The sequence below is a fragment of the Apodemus sylvaticus genome, chromosome 3, assembly GCF_947179515.1.
Source record: "Apodemus sylvaticus chromosome 3, mApoSyl1.1, whole genome shotgun sequence".
NCBI lineage: Eukaryota > Metazoa > Chordata > Mammalia > Rodentia > Muridae > Apodemus > Apodemus sylvaticus.
This window is the reverse complement of record NC_067474.1, coordinates 66,718,294-66,732,469: the sequence shown is the minus strand read 5'-3', so window position 1 is coordinate 66,732,469 and position 14,176 is coordinate 66,718,294. Positions and strand designations below refer to the sequence as shown.

At 44.8% G+C, this 14,176-nt stretch overlaps 1 protein-coding gene across 2 annotated transcripts in view; it reads left to right on the top strand.

Moving 5' to 3' along the window:
• The first annotated feature begins 1,776 nt into the window (after positions 1–1,776).
• Positions 1,777–14,176, top strand: part of Abca1 (ATP binding cassette subfamily A member 1) — a 123,147-nt gene continuing 110,747 nt past the window's right edge. For both annotated transcript variants that reach the window (XM_052176495.1, XM_052176496.1), the window contains exon 1: positions 1,777–2,005. The gene's annotated coding sequence lies outside the window, so the exon portion shown is untranslated. The remainder of the gene's footprint in view (positions 2,006–14,176) is intronic.

Genomic DNA, 14,176 nt, shown 5'->3' with positions numbered 1-14,176 from the left:
CCAAGAAGTTAGCTTTTATTTTTAAGAAAAAAAAAAAGAAAGATTTATTTATGTACATAAGTGTTTTGTTTGTTTACACGTGTGTGCACCACATACAAGCCTGGTGCCTGTGGAGGCCAGAGGATGGTGTTACCTCTCCTTGTAACTGGAGTTACAGATGGTTGTCGGGCATCAAGAGGATGCTAAGAACGGAATTTAATAGGAGTACTCTTGGGAATCACACCCTTCAAACTACAAAAAGAATGTGTGTGTGTGTGTGTATGTGTGTATGTGTGTGTGTGTGTGTGTGTGTGTATGTGTGTATGTGTGTGTGTGTGTGTTTTAAGTGCTATGGGATATGGAGGAAATGAAGGGTGCTGTGTAAAGGCTTAATCTCCTCCTAAGATCACGCAGAGAACAATCCTTTCCCCTTGGGCATTTTCCTTTGTACACAGATGGCCACAGACATTATTTTAAATTCTTTGCTAGTACTGGTCTTTTAAAAGTCTGACACAAGAACTAGTTTATAGGGTATGGATGTCACTTAAGATCGGCACTGATGTTGTCAGTAAGATTCTGGTTTTGGTGCTCTTCTCTTGAGGACTTCAAAAATTCCAACAAAATTCATTTTCAGAAAACTCAGAGACAAAGAGACCGTTCTCTCTCGAAGGACTGGCATCCAGGGCCAAGGATGTAGTTCAGCTGTCTGAATGCTTGTCTGCCTGCCGTGCAAGAGTCTGGGTTTCATTTTTCCGTACTGTACCAATTTGGGTGTGGTACTCTGTTCCTGTAATTTTAGGCCTTGGGAGGCAAGCGGATCAGGAATTCAAAGTTATTGAGTTTATGAGCAGACTTCATGAGACTGTCTCAATTAAAACAAAATAGAGGCAGAAAAACTTCATCTAACTTTGGTCGTTTGACATCATCAAAACCCACTCTTGTGACCACAGCTGCCCCTTGTGGCTTACAGGTACCTATTACCAGTGGAGGGTGTGTGTGTGTGTGTGTGTGTGTGTGTGTGTGTGTTGAGTATATAGGAGGTGCAGACTAGGACTCTGGAAGGTAGCAGATCTTCTTTTAAAAACCAAAGTAAAGGTTTGAGGCAGACACCAAAATAGGCTGATATTCACTCTGTCTTTCCCACACCCCTTCCTCCAATCTAGGACTTTTAAAGGAAGAGACCAAAGAGTCAGAAAATGATTGGCATCTGGCTGGGTGGAGGGTGGGTGGGTCAGCTTTCCTTCCCAGGCTGGGGGCTGAGGAAACTAACAGAAGGGGGGGGGGCGGAGAGGGAGTAAGGGGAAGCGGGAGGGAGAAAGAGGGAGGGAGAACAAAACACACACAACACACACACACAAACACACACACACAAAGCGAAGAAACAAAAACACCTCAAAAAGCAACACCCACAAAAATCCAAACAATTGCAGAAAGAAGAGTTTAGAGAGGCTTTTTTCCCTTTCTCTCCTTTGCCAGGAATGCAGAAGGAAGTCCCTGGCTCAACTGAAGCCCAGAGTTTCCTGCCCCCCCCCCCCCCCCCAGGCTACCAGGTCATGTCCGGGGCTACGAGAAAATGGACCCCACAGAGCTTGCACCGTGCGCCCCCGGTGCCCGCCGCCGCGCTCTGTCGCCGGTTTAAGGGGCGGGCCAAGTCTCCACGTGCTTTCTGCTGAGTGACTGAACTACATAAACAGAGGCCGGGAAGGGGGCGGGGGAAAGAGGGAGAGAACAGCGTTTGACCGGTAGTAACCCCGGCTCTCGGCACAACCGAATCTATAAAAGGAACTAGTCGCGGCAAAAACCAGTAATTCCGAGGGCGAGCGAGCGGTCCGGGACCGGCAGAGCCCACTTCTCTCCGCGGCGCAGCGCAAAGCTGGGCAGGGGGCGCCGCGGGACCGGCGCAGCCACAGCCGGCTTGGGGAGTTGCTCTGCCCCCTGCTTCCCCTCCCCACTTTTTCCCTCCCCCTTTCTGGAAGGGTTTGTGCTGGGGTGGGGAAACAGACGCAAACAGCAAAGTGGAAAACAGGTAAGAGGTTCTTCAGACACTTGGGCATTTTGTTTCGCGGCCAAGGAAGCTTTGGGAAGCTCTCCGTTTTGGGAACTTTGGGGGGATTCGAACTACCATATCCCTTACTTCTGGAGATGCAAATAGAACAGGGGAGGCATAAATGGGGAAAGAATGTTCTGGGACGGGCTGTGGCGACCCTGGGACGCAGAACTTCAGCACTAAGGTCTCCCCGAATCGGGAGACCAGGGAGAGCATCTCTGGGGTCGGAGACTCGCCTCTCGGGCGCAGTGATCGCCAAGGTTCCCGGGCGTCTTAGGGGCGCAGCATGGGGTAGGGAGATGGGGATCCTCTACAGTCTCCTTTTGTCTGGCACCGGGTAGGCCGTCGCCCACAAGTGTCACATCTGAGTCCTCATTCCATTATTTAACTGGTTTGTGTTGGCCTCTGACTTGGAGGTCCTCTTCCCGGGACTGGAGCGGCGTGTCCTTGTTTCCAAAGAACTCTAGTAGGAAGTGTCCTAAACGGGATCTTTTGTGTTATTACGTGCTTGAGTTCTCGGGCTTTGTTCGACTCCGGGGTCCTGCCCAAAGGCTTCCTGCGCTCTGGAGCGCTGCAGCCCCTGGCGCAAAGTGGGAGACCACTCTTGTTCCTTCTAAAGACAGAAAACTTAGGAGAGTCGGTAGAAACCCGAAGCTGGGGCGCCCAATTCATCCTCACCCCCTGGTCCATCTTCCTGCTTTGTGCTAGTCGTCCCTTGGGGAGACTTAGGGCCGAGCACCGATTGAGAAGCTGGGGCTAGGTTGTGCAGCCGAATGACCGCAAGTAACCCCGGCGGGCAGCGCAGAACTCGCAGCTCGGGTGCTGGGCCCGGCTCCGCCGCCAGGGGGTGGGGGCTGGGCGGCCTGCGGGTGGCCCCTGGAGACTGGCCCGCAGCGCCTCCTGGCCGGGTAGCCTAGGTATGGCCCGGTGCAAAGTGAGAGACTAGTCCTTCTGCTTTACTGTCAATTTGGTCAAAACTGGTGTTTCCAAACTGGGAGGAATCCTGAGGGCCAGGAAAGCCAGTCTACGGTGTTTTCTTTTTTCTTTTTTTTTTTTTTTTTGTTTTGTTTTTGTTTTTGTTTTTGCGTTTCCTGATTCCCAGACTTTTGCGGTTCCAGCAGATGTTCGGATGTTCGCTGATGACAGGTTTGTGGATGGGTGCCTGTTTTGTTTTCCTTACCTCTGGAAAGGAGAGAAATACTTATTAAACAGTTTCCGTTTGTTTTGTTGATTTTGTGTGTTTATTTGTTTGGGAAAACTAAGTATCTGTCACTAGAAATAATTGTTTTACCCCATTTGCCACTATGGTATCATCATTAAAAAACAAAACAGCAACTTACTATGACATCCCTCAAAAGAAGTGGACAGAATAGATGTATAATAAAGGACAGATAGTTAAACCAAAGGAACGTTTCCTGACTTAAGATGCAGGTCAGTGGTAGAGTGTACCTTGTACAAGACCTTGGGTTCTAGCACCACCAACCACAAAAGCAAAACAACACAAAACTTCCTTGAAGAGAATTGGTATACCACTTTCTTTCTGTGGCTCAATCCTCACCTCCGACAACACACACCTGACACATGTCTGTAGGCTGGAAAGCAACACCATTATGGCTTAGTCATAGCTTGGAATCCAGCCCTAAATATTGATACTTAATAAGACATACATGCCAATTAAGAAGTACTTGTTTATCCTCTCCTCTTTCCTTTCAGCTCATTTTTAATATTCTAATACAGACATAAGGACAACGTATTGTTGTTCCTATCATTGCAAAAAATTTCCCCCACATCAAAGGAGCTGTAGACAGTCTAAAAAATATTCGAGTGGATAGTATAATAATAAAATAATAAAGATAAATTGCAGTTTCTATACTAAGCATGTCTTTTCCTCAGCGCCGTCACAAGTCATTAAAATAGGGATTTTTTTTAACGTGTGATGCACAGAGTTGATCATTATCTATGTGAGAACAAGTTGAATCTGAGGAGTGAAGGAAGAAAATTAGAAGCAACAAAATGCTCATAGAACAAGCATTTTGGGGGCAAAAATTGCTACCATAGAATGAGTCTTGTGTCTCCTTGTAAAAGTCCCTGGTGTTCTGGACGATTCACTGGTGATGACTTGGGTATCTACGATGTGTGTCTTCCCAAAGATGAGTATTTAAAGTATTTGCTAATGTACCTAAAGGCGGGCCTGTTTTGGACCTTAGATGCATCTTGATTTAGAATGTGTTCGTGGTTTATGGGAGATCATGAATTAGTCTGGAATTGGAAAGGATAACTGGGGCTCTGTTGGTTTTCTACCTCTGTTTATGGAAACCCCAATGCAAACACTATTAAAAAAAAATGAATGAAACTTAGCAACTCAACTGTGTGCTAAGTTACCTTACCTATGTGGAGAGGAGCTGGAACCTTTTTACATTTAAGTTTTGTTCTCTTTGGCATTGTTTTCTACCTCATAATCCAGTATGCGTATGTGGGCTGCATTTGTAGTGACTGAAAATGGTTAGATCTTTGCTTTTTTTTTAAGATTATTTTTAGTTTCTGAGTTAGTTAAACTCTTAAATTAGGAACTTTCTGGATTTTTACAAAATACATATGTGCATAGCTTTGGCATTTCTTAAACATTCAAGTATAAATACATTTTTATATATGGTCTAGATGTTAAATAAATAATGGAATTATAATGTACCTATGGTCAATTATTCTGACATTAAATTTTAAAAGATCAGTCTTAATCCTTGACTTACTTGTACTGGGAGAGTGCCTGCATTGAAAGTGTTGGAGACACCTCAGAGGCTCTGCCAGAGCCTGGCAAAGACAGAGGGGGAAGCTCACAGCCAACCATTGGACTGAGCTCAGGGGTCTTCGGTGGAGGAGATGGAGAAGGGACTGAAGGAGCTGAGGGCGTTTGCAGCCCCATGGGGGGAGCAACAGTGTCAACAGGCCAGACCCCCTGGAGCTCCTGGGGACTGGACCACCAACCAAAGAGTTCACATGGAGGGACCCATGGCGCTGGCTGCATATGTGGCAGAGGATGGCCTTGTTGGACATCAGTGGGAGGAGCAGCCCTTGGGCCTGAGGGGGTTCGATGCCCCAGTGTAGGAGAACACCAGGGTGGGAGGACGGGAGTGGGTGGGTAGGGAAGACGGGGAGGGGGGAGGGGATAAGGAGTTTTCTAAGGGGAGACCTGGAAAGGGGAAAATATTTGAAATGTAAATAAAAAATATTCAATACAAATACATATATATGTGTGTGTATACACACAGACACACACACACACAGACAGACACACACACACACACACATATGTATATTGGAGACAGCCTTTATACACAGAAGAGAACACCTGGAATACCAATTAAGACGCATTTGTGTCTTAATAGGCTTACCTGGTGCTGTTCCCAGTGTTTCTCAGACCCTGAATCAATGTTCAAACCAAGCTTGGTGATTGCACTACAGATTAAGAAGGTGGGGAGGCTAACAGGTCCCCGGCTCCCCATTTTCCAAGGGGCTGATTTGAGATTTGAATTCAATTCCAGAAGTCTTTTTTTTTTTTAAAGATTTATTTATTATTATATGTAAGTACACTGTAGCTGTCTTCAGACACCCCAGAAGAGGGCATCAGGTCTCCTTACGGATGGTTGTGAGCCACCATGTGGTTGCTGGGTTTTGAACTCAGGACCTTCGGAAAAGCAGTCAGTGCTCTTAACCGCTGAGCCATCTCTCCAGCCCCTCCAGAAGTCTTTTAACTGTCCACATTAAGTGAGACGCTGCTACAATTTCAGATGCCGTGAAAGGGAATTTGCTGTGTATTCATTTGCTATCATTCTTATCGGAAACTATGATCCGTTCATGTTCCCACTTTTGCTCTGGGGTAGTCAGTCAAATTCTCTTCTAGAAGAGACCCTAAAAACAAAAGCAAAACTTGGTTTTAAATGAATTCGATACTCTAGCCTCGGTTAATTAATTGTAACTAGTGTGTGACCTCAGAGGAGTTTCCTACAGATAGTGGGGCCAGGTGGTATACTTTAATCATATAAGAAGTCAGTGAAAGTCTCAGACATGAAATGGTTTCTGCAGGCGAGTCTAAAGCTACACCATACTCTGTCAGACATGAGCTGCACAAAATCAGCATGTTGATGTTATTGGTGACTGTGGGGGAACATCACATCTGTTTTCTAGAAACAGCGATACTGCAAACATGAAGACCTGACAGAAAGAATGTTACCTGTCTCCTGGGCCCACAGATCCTTCCCATTCTACACTTCAGAGGGCTCTGATCACCATACTCATTTATGTCCTGTACTTAAGTTTCAAAATTATAATCACCGTTTGTCTTTCTGGGGCGTGCATGCCTCTCTAAAGAGAGGTCTTTGAGCCTGCACGTAATCCGTCTCTCCAATACAGAAATTAACAAATACTAACCTGAACCAGTCTGCTAAGGGGCTGGGTGCTGCTTACTTCCTGTGTTTTAAAACTCCGCCAACAAAAGTGACATTCTCAGAGAAGTGTTAGAAAATGATATGACCACGGATGTCATTGTGGTCCATTGATGAATCTCGATGCGTGTCTAAATTATTTAGGCTAGATGACTGAGGAGAACAAACAGTTCCACTCCCCCAGGTCCAGTTCCCCTTTTTGAGGCAGCCTCGGTTTGAGACAATAGTCTGTGATGCTCTGTTTAAATCTTTTGAGTTATTCATTAATAGGCTCTTATGGATAAGCATGAGATAACTCATTAGGTGATTTAGAGGTTTAAACACTGTAAAAAGTACAATAGCCTCTTCTGCATTATTTCTGGTTTTCACACTTTTTAGGCATGTGTTCTAAAATCTAAAGTGTTCTGTGTGTCATTTCTAAGAATTCGAGGCCGCCCTGGAGTAAGGAATGCTCCAGGTGTCCATCAGGAGGTAAAGAGATGCTGAAAGGATGCTTTTGTCCTCTTTGAGGAACTACAAACCTATTAGGCCAGGCTCTACTCCTGAAGGTCCCACTGCCTCCTCATTACAACACTCTGACCACACCTTCAACACGTGGGCCTTGAAAAGACATTCAAGATGCCCAGTTCGGCAAACTTTCTCTTGCTACCTCCTCCCGGACACTTTTCTTTGAAAGTGTTAGGAAAACTCACTCCTCTGCACTCCTGTAAACACTTTGATACTGATTCCCAAAGTGAATGCTGTTTACCCTTCCCGTCCCAGGATGAGGAAGTGGATGCTCAGTTTTTTGTCCTGAGAGTAGGGACAGGCCTATTGTTTCTTGTGCTGACTGGGTTGCATTTCTATGGTTTCTGGGTACATTAGGTCCAGGCAGGTTTTTTTTTTTTAAATCTTTAACTTTTAAATATTAGATTTATTTATTTTATTTATTATTTTATTTATTTTTTCATTTATGCCTGCGTGTACTTGTGTGTAACATGTACCTGCCTGGTCCCTGCAGAGGTCAGAAGAGGACCTTGGATCCTGTGGATTTGGAATTGGGGATGGCGGTGAGCCGCCATGTGTAATCGGCAAGAGCAGCCAGTGCCCAATATGCACAGAGCCCACTGTCCAGCCTCTAGTTATCTTTAACACCATCTATTCTAGTCTATTTATAATTAAGACCCTGCCTTTGGTTTGTGTCCCAAAGCAGGAAGATGCCTTGCCTCAATCCACTCCCTAAGCAGTCATTAGTTGGAGATTAAATTCTTACTCTTTTGCTTCCTTGATCCTGGACGGTTTCTCTTCTTCCAGAATGTAGAGTTATAATGCCCTTAAGAAGAGTAAAGGGAAATTGTGTACATTAAATAGACACGGAATTCTTAAATATTGGCCTGGTCTCATTTATTTATTGTCTCTGTTTAGCTAGTTTGAATCGCAAGGGGTTTTTCAACTGGAACTCTTCTTGCTCTCCCAAAGACAAAGTGTCCTTTAGCTTTGAGTTCAAAGGAGAAGGAAATTTTTACAGAACTCTTGGATGTTGAGGGTTTCAGAGGTGATGTTTTCTTTATGCAAAAGTATAAAATCCTGATACTAATTTTGGTTGGTGTTAATTGTGATTCGAGGCAGGTGTATTTCTTTTTTTATAAACTTGTTAATGACGGTGTTAGTTGTAGTGGGACCTTGAATTTAAAATAAAGCCAGCCTTTGGTGGCCTTGTGTTTATTCAGTTATCAGTCTTCTGGGGATTTGCAAATTTAACCTAAATGCTGCCTTTCCTCCTTTGCAGTGCTGATCAGAGGGAGCCCTCCCCTGCTGAGGAGCGGTTTCAGTGGCTTTCTGTAAGGAGAGCTAGCTGGGCCTACAGAGACCAGTGGGGCTCTCTGTCCTCAAATAGAGCTCCATTTGGGGACACTGGCTCTCACCTGATGTAACCACTTAGTACATTGCTACTTGGAGACTGGAGTGTGTGACTTTTTAAATGGCACCATAAAAATCTGTCTTTTTTTTTTTTTAAATGAGGCTACCAAAGTCCCACCCAGTAGTTGAGTCTCATTTTCCTCTGAATACTTTTCCTTTGCTACACTCTATTATTTGACTTGTGGAATCTTAATAACAGAGTCAGTTTTAAAGAAAAGAACGTATAGAATTTTGATAACACTGGACTCATCTGAGATGAATTTTATTTTTGCAGGATCCTCCCAAACCCCAAATAACAGTGTTCGAATTGTCAACACTAAAAAAAAAAAAAAAAAAAAAAAAGTGGGCACACCCTTAAGGTTTTGTTTTGTTTTCAGAACCAATTGTGGTCTTACCCCGCTTTCTTCCCCTCCTCTAGTTAGGCAGCCAGCAACGTGGCTTGTTTGTCATTTTGTGGAGAAGGTGTCAGACTGGAGGGAAGGAAGGACTCCTGCCTGTGCCTCAGCTGGCAGCCTAATGAAATTCTCACTTATCTAGTTAGTTGGCACTTGCTGTGCTGCAAAACTGATGTGTTTGGGAAACAGGGCCTCTGCTTGCCCTGCTCCAAGAGCTGACTGGTGAAAGGGCTTTCTGGAGAAGGGTCCTGGTGTCAGTCACCTGGTCTCTAAGCTGGCGCTGGGTAAGAGCTCCATTTGGTAAAACTGAAAGCAGTAAAGTGCTGAGGTAGAAAAGCTGTGTGCAGATATTGAAAGGGTTCTTAAAGTCCTTTACTTGAACCTGTGGGCTGAGAGCTGGGGCTCCTGAGCAGGGCTGAATGTTTTATACCCTGGGATGAGCCCCCCAGGGAAGGTGTCCTTTCCTGCTGGCATGTTCACATGAGTTCTGTCACTTGTTTTTTAGCAAGGCTGGAAATGGTGCCTTGGCTTAGGGTCATTGAAACAACTTCTTCAGCAGGGTGCACTTGCTAAGCCAGTGACTGGGAAGAGCAGAGGTAGATCTGAAAAGAGGCGCAGGATTGAAGCCCAGACTTCTGAGATAATTGATTTAGAAGTTGGATGGAATGGGACAGAGGAAACCTTAGGCAGGACCCAAGCAAGACTTGCTGGAAAGCAGCTCTGGGCTACAGAAAACAGCTGGATGTAGGGACAGTGTGGAGATAATAGAGACCCCAGAAGGGGATTTTATGGCACAACCTTGGCATCTTGAAGTGCTTGCTACCAGGGATACCCAGGTAAGTTTCACTTCTCTCTGTGGTCTGGGCACTGGCGAGAGCTCCATGCACTGGAAAGGCCTTGGGAGGAAATGGTATTCTCTCTGTGGACCAAGACAGGAGAGAGATTCCTTTAATTGTCTGCCCACTCAGCCCTGCCCTGGATGAAAGCCTCCCTCTGTGAAGTGGGTAGCACTCATTCCAATAACAATGGACCCGTGCTTCTTTGTTCCAGGAACTAGATGAATGTTTTATATCCACGGTTAGCCCTGTTTGATGCAGTGGATGCAGTCAGAATCTTTAGGGTTCCAGAGTAAGTGGATATTCTCTGATTCCAATACCTTTCTCTGGGCTGTAGCTTAGCATCCCTCAGGGGTGTGAGCCAGATGTGATGATTGTTGCTAATACACCATTGAGCCACAGCTCCCAAGATGTTCTTGGAAAACCATCTTAGAACAACAGGGAATATTATCCAGACAAGTTTGTCTGCAAATCAGGGCTTACAGGTCGCTTGTAGATCAGGGTAAAGGAATGCACTAGGCCCTTGCCAAAGTACCTCTTACTCTAGCATTTTGTCCACAGTTGGAGATTTCTTATATTTCTCCCTATGACAAGTCAGTCATGAGGATAAGTTGGTCTCTATAGTAAGAGAAGGTTCATTTCTTTGTGTGCTACAACCCCCTGACCAGGGAAAAAGCAAATGCTGGTAGTCTTTGCTCAATCCTTCATTTGAAGTCCGCTCTGCAGTTTTATTTAGTGGAAATCAGTGAGAGGTGAGGGGTAATCTCTAACATTTTGTTAGGATTTTCCCCTAATTTTACTACAGAGGGACAGATCTGCTTTCAGAAAAGCCTGGCTTTTAAGCATTTTTTAAAAAAGTCCCCCCCTAAAAGTCCTGAGGCTGTTTGTTTAGCTAATAGTAACACCGGAACTCTGAGGGTGGTAACTAGCTGTCTATCAGTGACTTGATGGGAGTAGCCTTTGACTTTTGGGAACTCTTGTAGAACAGAACTGTCAACAACAGGGGGGATTGCTTAACGTGAGGAATTGCTTCTCAAAGGCTAGTTACAGATCAGCACAACCTTCATGCCTTTCTTACTTCCACTTTTGGTTATTCTTTTTATTTTTTAATTTCATAGCTCTTGTTTTGAAAATGAAGCTATGAGCAAAGAATTTTGTCTTGGAAGTTGGCTATGTGTTCCAGGTTGGGGAAAAAAATGCATGCAGCTGTCCGCAGCTTTTGTAGTTTTAATTGGGTAGTTCTTAGCTCAGCCTCTTCTGAAATAGTGATGCTCTTCAGGATCAATTAATTCATTTGAGGTTGATGTTTGTCTTGAAGACCTCTTGCTTTCTTTGATGTTTCCAAATTTCAGCGTTAAGAGATTCAGTGTTAAGAATATCGCCATCAGGTGGTTACATCATTTCTGGGGTGCCTGTTTGTTGGTTTCAGTAAGGGCACAGTTAAGGGACCACTAACAATTCTGGGTTCAGGGCAGTGAGCCTGTGTCTGGAGGCCAGGAAAGCTACCTCAAGGCTGTCAGCTTAGCTCCAGGCATGCATTAAGCTGGTGGGTCAGCCTTGGAGAAATTATAGGATGTCTCACAATCCTTCCCACCCCACCGCAGCCCATCTGGTCCGAAATCATGGGTGCAGTGAGCCTGTACCAGCCAGGTCTCCTGGCCTTTAGTAAACCTCACTAGGCTTCTTCCTGAACATGGCTACTGATCAAGAGACAGAGGCTCCCAAGAGGCTATTAGAGAACAGGCCTTTTCTATAGCAAGCAAACTCTGTTGAGCTTACAGGTTTCATCCCTGATGTTTCAGGACCTTGCACAACCCTCTGGGGATGGGGCAGGAGCCTCATCTGTTCTTCTTGTTTTTGCATCAGTATCTCATGCATATGCAATCAGTTGAGCTCAGCACCTTTGCAAATCTGCTGCAGTTGGACCTATCCTACCCCCTTGTAGTTTACTGCCTCGCCATTTAGCGGTATGAAACACCACAGTTTTTATTTCCTAAGAAAAGGAAATCTACCGACAGTTGTATTATAAGACATGCCTGCAGCTATTCTTAGAAATTTCACCTTGCATCTGGTTTCTAACTGAAAATCTGTTGTCTTAAGAAAGCAGAGCTTACACACATGCGTAGAGAAATGCATATATTTATTTACTGAAATTCTTCAAGGATGGCTGTCATATAACCATTGCTGTTTGAAAATGAAAATTAGTTGTTGGGTGCACATGCAAAGTTTCTGAACTATTTAGATGGAACCAAGAAGAGAAATGCATTTAGAAGAGTAAGAGAAGTCAAAAGAGGCTCTTACTAGGCTGACTAGGAAGAGGCATGTGGCTACTCTCAAGAAAGGTGCCGCCTCAGCCTGTAAGACTGCAGGAGAGTGTGGTGGGATGGGAGCTATTTCCTAAGCCCCCAGGCACTCGGTCTTCCAGTACAGCTATCACATTGAACCCAGACTTGGGGCTCCCACCCCTTTCCTGTCCAGAAAGACCAACTTCTCAGTTCCAGTGTGACATGACACTTATATGGTCACTGCTTGGGGACTTTTGTTTTTGGGAAACAGGCACTGTCTAAGGTCTTGCCAGTCATGGGTTGAATGACTCTCTCATGGAGCCTAGCACTGGAATCATGGTTGTATTCTTTCAGGAAGGAACATTACAGATCTACCCTTTTGTTTTCATACAGCAACAGTTTCTAGTAACGGTGGCCATGTACATACTTCGTCTCCTGCATATCTCCCTCTTCTTCTCCCCCCCCCTCTCTCTCTCTCTCTCACACACACACACACACACACACACACACACACACACACACACAGTCTCTCTGTGTATCCTTGGCTGTCCTGGAACTTGCACTGTAGACCAGGCTAACCTTGAACTCAGAGGTCTGCCTGCCTCTGCCTCCTGAGTGCTGGAAATAAAGGTGATGCTACCACTGCTGGGCCCTGTCCTACATTTCTGTCAGCAGACTAAATGCTACAGTGTTGAGGTAGTCTGGGGAAGAAGTGCTTGGTTTTTGGTTTTTGTGTTTTTGTTTCTTCTACTAAGCTAGCTGAGGGGGATAAATTCTTCGACTTTACCTTTATTGTGTTTCTTCCTTCTGTTTTAAGTAGGTTTCTTGTCTCATCCCTCATCTCTCTTTGAGATACATCTGTCAAGTTCAAAATGTCCAAATGACCTGGTCAGGAAGACAGTGGTAAGCAGAGCACTAAGTCACTAGACCATCATTTCCCTTCCCAGCAAGTTTCCTATGAACTTCTCTCTCCCTCTCTCTCTGTTCTTCCTGACCTCTCTCTCCTTTCCTCCCCCATCTCTCTCTCCCTCCTTCCTTCCCCTGACGCCTCCCCCCCCCCCCCGTGTGTGTGTGTGTGTGTGTGTGTTTTCTTTTGCTAGTGTCATAGTCTGTCTGCCTGGCTTTCTAGTTTGTTTTAGGGATGTGTGAAAAGAATTTATAATGCTGTCTGGTGGGCAGCACGTGGCTGACCAAGCTTCTCCCTTCTCCTTTCTAGAGATGTTTGGTGAGAGAAACCTCCTCTCATGTGGACATTTCCCACTTTTCTCTGCTAAAATGAGCTCCCCCAGAATAGGATCTAAGCCTTTCTTATTCTCCACTGAGTCGTAAGGGTCTGGAGCAGCACATCATTTGTGATAGTGTCCACTAAATATCTGTTGTGCTTAATGGGAGGCTGGCAGAGTTGATGAGGTTGTTTGGCCGAATTACTAAGTAATGATTTCGTATTTATGCCCTCTCGGGGAATCCTACCATAATCAGGCCTTATAGTATATAATCCTTAGGTCTAAAGCACAGTTGGACTCTTGGGGTATGTTAGGTATTATAATAAAAAGAGGCTGGTGTTAGGTTTGTTGATGTATGATGTACAGTCTGTAAAACTTACCCTTCTGCAGCATGTGGTTGGGCTTTTCATAGATGTCTGCAAAGGTGTAGATGGTGTAACTCCAACCACTTTCCCAATGTCGAGTTGCACATGCTCTTTTGTGGACTTTTCTTCTCTCACCTATAACCTTTGACAACCAGTGGCCCGGTGCCAGTCTTTCTCATTGCATTTTTTACATAGTGCTTAGTACAACTCAGCTATGAGATAGTTGCCTCCTGTGTCCGCTTTTTTCCTCTAAGCATACAGCTGTTTATTTCTCTAAACAACTTGTGTGTGTTGTTGCGTGTGTCAATTCTGGGTACCTTTTTACTGTTCAGTAATACCCCGTTTCTGTTTATTCACTTGTTGGTGGACGTCCGGTTGTTTTCAATGGCTTTTCTGTAAATACTTTCACATGTCTTTTGTGGGCTTTTGCTGTCTCTTCTTTTGGATAAAATGGGATGGGATGATTCAATCATTTCATCACTGAATGTATAACTTGATAAGAAGCTACCACATTGTTCCAAACTGGCTCTTGTAACTTATGTTCCTGAAGTCAGTGTATTGAGTTTGATTACTCCACACACTTGCTCGTGCTTTTAAGTTTAGGTTCAATGTGTGTGTGTGTGTGTGTGTGTGTGTGTGTGTATGTGTGTGTGTGTGTGTGTGTGTGTGTGTGTGTGTGTAATGATATCTCATTGTGTTTTTAATTTG